Source organism: Neoarius graeffei, chromosome 26 (genome assembly GCF_027579695.1).
Source record: "Neoarius graeffei isolate fNeoGra1 chromosome 26, fNeoGra1.pri, whole genome shotgun sequence".
Taxonomy (NCBI): Eukaryota; Metazoa; Chordata; class Actinopteri; order Siluriformes; family Ariidae; genus Neoarius; species Neoarius graeffei.
The window spans coordinates 3825943-3835035 of NC_083594.1; the positions used below are offsets into that span (position 1 = coordinate 3825943).

At 41.9% G+C, this 9093-nt stretch overlaps 1 protein-coding gene across 1 annotated transcript in view; it reads right to left on the bottom strand.

The window, feature by feature from the left end:
- The window catches only part of LOC132874573 (uncharacterized), a 31644-nt gene extending 27289 nt beyond the window's left edge, over window positions 1-4355 (bottom strand). Inside the window, exon 1 of the mRNA XM_060910867.1 lies at window positions 4274-4355. The gene's annotated coding sequence lies outside the window, so the exon portion shown is untranslated. The remainder of the gene's footprint in view (window positions 1-4273) is intronic.
- Between the last annotated feature and the right edge of the window lie 4738 nt (window positions 4356-9093).

Genomic DNA, 9093 nt, shown 5'->3' on the forward strand with positions numbered 1-9093 from the left:
GACAGTACTGTCCATCCTGAGGCATACACATTTGTTTAAGTATTAAGAACAGCAGCATTATAGAGGTTTTTATGGTACATCGTGATATTATAATCTTTGTGTCCTAGACTTTATTTGAAGTATCTTAAGTTACTGTAGATTGCTTTATTTAAAAATACTGATTTTTAACTCTGAATGGAAAGTGCTTTAGGAGGAATAGTAGTAGCATTAGTCGTATAAATGACCGTATTGTCTTTTCGGATCACAATTGAATGACAAAATCTCCAAGTTGTGGAGGTTGGTTTCAATGAGAAACATTTATTATAATAAATCACTGCCACCATTATTAATTTTATAACAAAAATCTTCATTATCAGGAATTCCACCATTATTATGATCCAACTACCTCCAGTCTATCCCACTATACAACCCCGATTCCAAAAAAGTTGGGACAAATTGTAAATAAAAACGGAATGCAATGTGGAAGTTTCAAAATTCCATATTTTATTCAGAATAGAACATAGATGACATATCAAATGTTTAAACTGAGAAAATGTCATTTAAAGAGAAAAATTAGGTGATTTTAAATTTCATGACAACAACACATCTCAAAAAAGTTGGGACAAGGCCATGTTTCCCACTGTGAGACATCCCCTTTTCTCTTTACAACAGTCTGTAAACGTCTGGGGACTGAGGAGACAAGTTGCTCAAGTTTAGGGATAGGAATGTTAACCCATTCTTGTCTAATGTAGGATTCTAGTTGCTCAACTGTCTTGGGTCTTTTTTGTCGTATCTTCTGTTTTATGATGCGCCAAATGTTTTCTATGGGTGAAAGATCTGGACTGCAGGCTGGCCAGTTCAGTACCCGGACCCTTCTTCTACGCAGCCATGATGCTGTAATTGATGCAGTATGTGGTTTGGCATTGTCATGTTGGAAAATGCAAGGTCTTCCCTGAAAGGGACGTCGTCTGGATGGGAGCATATGTTGCTCTAGAACCTGGATATACCTTTCAGCATTGATGGTGTCTTTCCAGATGTGTAAGCTGCCCATGCCACACGCACTAATGCAACCCCATACCATCAGAGATGCAGGCTTCTGAACTGAGCGCTGATAACAATTTGGGTCGTCCTTCTCCTCTTTAGTCCGAATGACACGGTGTCCCTGATTTCCATAAAGAACTTCAAATTTTGATTCGTCTGACCACAGAACAGTTTTCCACTTTGCCACAGTCCATTTTAAATGAGCCTTGGCCCAGAGAAGACGTCTGCGCTTCTGGATCATGTTTAGATACGGCTTCTTCTTTGAACTATAGAGTTTTAGCTGGCAACGGCGGATGGCACGGTGAATTGTGTTCACAGATAATGTTCTCTGGAAATATTCCTGAGCCCATTTTGTGATTTCCAATACAGAAGCATGCCTGTATGTGATGCAGTGCCGTCTAAGGGCCCGAAGATCATGCGCACCCAGTATGGTTTTCTGGCCTTGACCCTTACGCACAGAGATTCTTCCTGATTCTCTGAATCTTTTGATGATATTATGCACTGTAGATGATATGTTCAAACTCTTTGCAATTTTACACTGTCGAACTCCTTTCTGATATTGCTCCACTATTTGTCGGTGCAGAATTAGGGGGATTGGTGATCCTCTTCCCATCTTTACTTCTGAGAGCCGCTGCCACTCCAAGATGCTCTTTTTATACCCAGTCATGTTAATGACCTATTGCCAATTGACCCAATGAGTTGCAATTTGGTCCTCCAGCTGTTCCTTTTTTGTACCTTTAACTTTTCCAGCCTCTTATTGCCCCTGTCCCAACTTTGAGATGTGTTGCTGTCATGAAATTTAAAATGAGCCAATATTTGACATGAAATTTCAAAATGTGTCCCTTTCGACATTTGACATGTTGTCTATGTTCTATTGTGAATACAATATCAGTTTTTGAGATTTGTAAATTATTGCATTCCGTTTTTATTTACAATTTGTACTTTGTCCCAACTTTTTTGGAATCGGGGTTGTAAATCCATAGATTGAGCTCAAAGTCTTCCTTTATTCCCTTTCATTTGGTGCAAGCATCCATATAATCTCTTCCTCTCCAGCAAGTTTGTTGATTTCTCAAGTCCACTCTCTCCATCTCTTCCATTATCACACAGGTTCATTTGGTGAAAGCAGCCACGACAATACGTCACTTGTACTACTTTTGCACAGTACTGAGAGTCTGGATATACAGATCATGTCCAGCCATGTTATAATCTTATTAAGCCTTCTGTAATAACCGTGCACTCATTACAAGCCTTGTGTGTTTGACACAAACTGCAGTCGTGTTATTCAGAGGAGCACCTTATACAAACTCTTTATTTGACTGAACTTGAATCAGGATCACAGTTCAAAACAGAGAATAAATCATTCATTCATTTAAGGTTTTCATACACTGGGCCACTACAGGAAATGTAACCAGGAGGGCTGGGAATATATTCTTCTTAAAATTAATTCTAAATCATCTAAACGGTGCAGTAAAATGTCAGTAAGGCTGAACGGTATTACAATATACTATTGAGAAGTTGCATGTCAAGATATTGTGGATATGATTTTTTTTTTTTTAAATAAAAACTGCCTGCATGCAGCTGATTGGATAAAATGTACTTAATCTGTAAATAAATTTGCATTTTTTAATAAAATGTTAACACTTTAGATAAATGCTACACTACTCCACTGTATTGCTGGAAAATTATTCCTAAACATTGTTTAAACTACATGCTGCATATCGTAGAAATGTCTGAGAATTGTGGTGATTTTTGAGATCTTATCATGGCATCTGACCTGTAAATACCAGCAAATGGTATTTACAGGGATTACAGTATTCACCTTTTTGTGTGCCAGATTTTTCTTCTCTTCGTGTGTGAGAGAGAGAGATAGATAGATGATGTGAGCAGCTAAGTCTAGTTCTTTCAAAATGAGATGTTAAAGTAAAAGATTTGGCACAAAACTGAACCGTCTCCGTCCTGAGACACACGTTGACATTTAAACATTATGAATGCCAGCATTATAGAGGTTTTTACATCATGATTACAATCTGTGTCTTAGACTTGATTTGAAGTATCTTAAGTTACTGTAGATTGTTTTATTTTTTAAAAAAAAGTCAAAATACTGATTTTGAGCTCTGACTAGAAAGTGCTTTATTGGTAATAGTATAAACGATCACGTGTTCTGTTTGTAGAAAAAAGTATTGTGAATTAGAGTACAAATACATCAAATAATGAAATGATGCAAGTACCAGCAAAAATCAGTAGTGCACGTTTAACGTGCACTAAAGTTAAACGTGCATTAAAGTTTCATGTTCTCTTTATTGAACGTCTACGTGAGAAGAAAAAAAATTTAGGACAAAATAATTAAGCTCAAATTTCTAACTTTACTGTTTGTTACTTGTGGTACAAAAGTGCAGATAATGTGAATCAGGACAATTTATTCCAGTATCAATATCAGGATTATGGGGGGGGGAAAAAAAAATCTATTTATCTATCTATGCTCCTGCTGTTGGCAGCTTCAAATCTAGATTAAAGACCAAGCTGTTCTCAGATGCTTTCTGTTAACTGATAAATATCGTCATCTTTACGTTTTAAACTTTACTTAACTTTTACAGTCTCTGCATGTTTTAAACTTTACTTTTATTCTATTTTATTCTGCTGTTTTTTTTTACTGAACTTTTACTTCATTTTATTTCTACTATTGTTTAATTCTTATTTTTCTCTCTCTTCTTCCCCCTTTATTTTATGTAATTTTATTTTCTATTGTTTACTGTTTTGCTTTTACCTCTGTAAAGCACATTGAACTGCCGCTGTGTATGAAGTGTGCTATATAAATAAACTTGCCTTGCTTATCTATCTGTCTATCTATCGGAGTGCACAGGAAGCTGTACATTGTGTCACACAAGCTATTTAAAAAAAAAAAAAAAATCAAATAGTCAAGTCACCAAATGCAAATTAGAACTCAGACAGAAAGGTACCAAATTAAAGGTAGTTTTCCTTGTCGCTGTGATGTGGGTGCATGTTTGTACCATCACCTGAGGGAGTGCTGAATTCGGATATCCAGTACATACACTAGACGTGATTATACTTAGATCTTATAAGAAGATTGTCTGAGTAACCCACACACACGCTGAGGAATCCTGACTGTGTTACTTTGCCTGCAGTAATGCATGGCTGAACCTGTTAAGATTGCTTGCACTTTCTGACCAACAGCTCAGGGAGAAGGAAAGAGAGGAAACTAGTGAGCGAAAGCTTTATAGAAAATCAACCTTACCTGAGAAATCCAGAGTAACCTTCAGTGTGTGTGTGCACAACCAATCATCCTTCTAGGTTAAAAAGAGTGTGTGTTGTGTCAAACCCGCCCCTTGTGGGACGTGTCTATACAGGTTACCCCCTCCCTTTGCCTCACCTGTTTTTGGTGTGGGCGTGTGCAAGCACACGAGTATGGAAAAGGGTGTATCTGTAGATCAGAAACAAGCCCAGAAGGGGTGCAAAATAATTTGCAACTGCAGTAATTTCTCATTGTCTCCTCTGATTGTGTGGGTTTGAGTCATTGGGTTTGTAGGTGTTGGTACAGAGGAGTTGGTCGTTTTAATGGATGTATCTATAGATATTGTTGTGGTTGAGGCAGGAAGACATATTTCAGCCACACCACACACTAATCTGGTTAATCAGACCTAATTATTTGGGGCAGGTGTGCTGGATTAGAGCTGACTCGGCTCTGTTTTCAAGGACGTTTTAGGAAATACCCAGAGTCATCACTGGGTTTACTGGATGTGAAATAAAACAAAGTTGGGGAGAATTTGGTAATGCTGCCATCTTCTGCTGAACAGCAAAAAAACGACTAGGGTGGGGGGGGATCAAACATCTCAGTGAGAAACATGTAGAAGGAAAGGTACCACAATGCTTTTCCTCGTTGTTGTATCATGGATGCATGGGGTTCCCCCCCCCCCTTTGGAGCAGGGGTATACTGGTTTACCTGTCCGTCAGTATCTCCGTCTGTCCGAAACACCCTTTTTCTCAGCAACCACAAATCATAGCCATTTGGTACCAAACTTCAGCTTGGGGTTCTATATCGTGCGTACTGTTTTCAGGTCTGTCGCACATCAACTTCTTGTTTAGCGACCATGTATTTACGAAACATAGGATGGATTTACAAAATTTTCCTAACACTTTTCTCAGCAACTACAAATCATATCTGCTTGATATTTGGTACCGAGCTTCAGCTTGGGGTTCTATACCGTGTGTACCATGTTCAGGTCTGTCCCACCTCAATGTCCGATTTACCGACTGAAAGTATTTATGAAACATATATACAGAAGAAGAATGCCTTTATGATCACTACACAAATGTACAACGAAATTTAGTTTGTCATGGGAGAGCAAAGCCACTGTGTACGTGCACGCCGCCACTCTTGGGCACTTCAGTCCATGGCTCTCCCATGTTAACCTTAACTGCATGTCTTTGGACTGTGAGGGAAACCAGAGCACCCAGAGGAAACCCACGGGGAGAACATGCAAACTCCACACAGAAAGGCCCCCGTCGGCCACTGGGCTCGAACCCAGAGCCTGCTTGCTGTGAGGTGACAGTGCGAACCACTACACCACCGTGCTGCTGTTCTTCTTCTGTATAAATGACTCACTCACTTGAGATACAAATCTCAGATCTACTTAAAGAACAGAAACCACTCAGCCCTCTCCGATCCACACGGTCTTATTTTCCTTTTAGTTATCTATGCAAAACACTTTGAATTGCTTGTGTATGAAACTTGCCTCCATAAATAAACTTGCAGTCTTTAATACATATCTTGGAAATTCACCTTGAAATGTGGGTATAGTCGGCCATGAAAAATCACTTAAGAAGCATAAATGGACCATGATGTCATGTTTTTAGAGTAAAGCATTAAAGGTAAATGACGTGCCTTTTGAGGCAAAAGGTATAAACTTGAAGGTACCACCTTCAACGGAGTTTTGATTGGATTAAAGGTAAATAAAGATACAAAAAATCCACCCATGACGAATACATTACATTACATCAATGCCATTTAGCAGATGCTCTTATCCAGAGGGATGTACAACACACCCAGAGCAGTCTGAGGAGCAGTTGAGGGTTCTGTACCTTGCTCAAGGGCACTTCAGCTATTCCTGCTGGTCTAGGGAATTAAACCAGTGACCTTTTATTCCTAAAGCTGCTTCTCCAACCATTAGGCCATGGCTTCCCCAAATACAGCCTGAAAGATTTTTAAACAGTAGTCTGCCTTTTTAATGATGGTCAGTAAATGCAGTATTAAGGGTTGTATGGTGGTACAGTGGTTAGCACTGTCTCCTTACAAGAAGAAGGTTCTGGGTTCGAATCTCATGACCAACGGGGGGCTTTATGTGTGGAGTTTGGATGTTCTCCATGTCTTTGTGGGTTTCCTCTGGGTGCTCTGGTTTCCCCCGCAATCCAGAGACATGCAGATTGTGTAAAATACTCAGCCACTGGGGTTGCACAAGCCAGTGTGTACTTGGTGGATAGACTGGGGAGGGTTGCATCAGGAAGGGCAGCTGGTGTAAAAGCCTATGCCAAATCAAATATGTAGATCATGATGATCTGCTGTGGTGACTCCTAATGGGAGCAGCTGGAAGAAGAACTAGTAGTCATTGCAGGTTTAAGAATTCAGCAATATTTACAAAGTCAGAACAATAATAATGTAAAAACCCTACAATCTGGGTAATACTTAAGAAAAGGCAACATCATATTGGGAAGCGGGCGGCACGGTGGTGTAGTGGTTAGCGCTGTCGCCTCACAGCAAGAAGGTCCTGGGTTCGAGCCCCGGGGCCGGCGAGGGCCTTTCTGTGCGGAGTTTGCATGTTCTCCCCGTGTCCGCGTGGGTTTCCTCCGGGTGCTCCGGTTTCCCCCACAGTCCAAAGACATGCAGGTTAGGTTAACTGGTGACTCTAAATTGAGCGTAGGTGTGAATGTGAGTGTGAATGGTTGTCTGTGTCTATGTGTCAGCCCTGTGATGACCTGGCGACTTGTCCAGGGTGTACCCCGCCTTTCGCCCGTAGTCAGCTGGGATAGGCTCCAGCTTGCCTGCGACCCTGTAGAAGGATAAAGCGGCTAGAGATAATGAGATGAGATGAGATATTGGGAAGCTTTACAAAGATTCCCATTTATTTTAGCTAATTTTCATTTGGTGTCATTGAACAGCTCCATGTTGTACCTTTCCTTGCTGCTGGGATGGCACTCTTAGGCCGAATCCCATTTCACCCCTTGGACCAACCCCTTGGCCCTTCCCCTCCATTTTGCGCGTTCACGTGAAGGGGTAGGGGTATCCCAATCCCAGTTAACGCAGAGGGGAAGGGGTAGGGCTTCTGTACCCCTCCAAACAGAGATTTTCCTGGAGCTGACTCCGAACGAAGGGGTTTGAGTGATTTCCCACAATGCCATGCGGATTTCAGCGAGATTTCATGCGGATTTCAGAAAGATGGCGGTTCCCGCGGCGAAAGATTGTCATAAATGTATTTTCTCCATTATTTACGTGTTTTAAGTTGTTATCCAGAGGAAACACGCCGCTTGATTCGCTTTCGAGCTGAGAATGAGCAGCGATTTCTGAAATCCAAGCTGCTGCTAAAAAGCTTTGGGAGTGAGTATTGTTTTCGGTTGCTTGACTGCGTACGTTTTGTTCTGTTATTCTCGCTTTTATTGTTTACATGAGTGTTCTGACACCTCATTCTGTCGGATGTGGTGCACGAAGCGATATTCCATTCAGTGGTGTTAGTTAACAAATCACACCCTGCCAGCAGAGATTTCTGGTTCTGCCTCTGGCTCTGAATGTAGCGGCTGGTCGCAGCCAATGACGCATTTGGTCGCGTTTTGCTAACGTAAACGCTGACGGAGGTACGCGATGACGTATGCGATCGTTGAAGGGCTATCCCAATACGTAAGGGTTGAATTTCAAGCCCTATCCCTTGTAGCTCAGTTTCAAGGGGAAGGGCCAAGGGGAAGGGGGAGGGGAAGGGGGAGGGGTAGAAATTAGAATTGGGATTGGGCCTTAGTGTGTATCTTTTTAATATATACGCTATTTCACCTGGAATTGTGATTATATAGTATAACATTACAATAGGGGTGGCATGGTGGTGTAGTGGTTCGCACTGTTGCCTCCCAGCAAAAAAGGTTCTGGGTTCGAGCCCAGTGGCCGAAGGGGGCCTTTCTGTATGGAGCTTGCATGTTCACTCCGGGTGCTCCGGTTTCCCCCACAGTCCAAAGACATGCAGGTTAGGTTAACTGGTGACTCTAAATTGAGCGTAGGTGTGAATGTGAGTGTGAATGGTTGTCTGTGTCTGTGTGTCAGCCCTGTGATGATCTGGCGACTTGTCCAGGGTGTACCCCGCCTTTCGCCCGTAGTCAACTGGGATAGGATCCAGCTCGCCTGCAGCCCTGCACAGGATAAGCGGCTACAGATAATGGATGGATGGAATGAACATTACGGTATATAACTGAACTATAATGACCTTTTACAGTAAAGTTTGCATCATACACTACAGTTTTCTCAGTAAAGGTATAAAAGATGAACTTTTGGCAGCAGCACCACCCCAGAGACAAAGAATGGTTGTTTATTTAGTGCCCTATTTTTCTAAAAGTGAAGTTGCTTTATATGAACTTAATGAGTGACTAAATGGGGGCGGCACGGTGGTGTAGTGGTTAGCACTGTCGCCTCACAGTAAGAAGGTTCTGGGTTTGAGCCCAGTGACCAGTAAGGGCCTTTCCGTGTGGAGTTTGCATGTTCTACCCGTGTCCACATGTGTTTGCTCCGGTTTCCCTCACAGTCCAAAGGCATGCAGGTTAGGATAACTGGTGGCTCTAAATTAACTGTGAACGTCTGTGTTAGCCCTACAAGAACCTGGCGACTTGTCTAGGGTGTGCCCCGCCTCTTGCCCATAGTCAGCTGGGATAGGCTCCAGCTTGCCTGCGACCCTGTAGGACAGGATAAGTGGCTACAGATAATGGATGGAGTGAATAAATGTAAATCAAACAGGAAGCGAATAATCTGTACCATTTCGTGTCACTGGGCTGGTGTCCTCAAGGGGGCGCTGTTTGGACCTGGAGTAC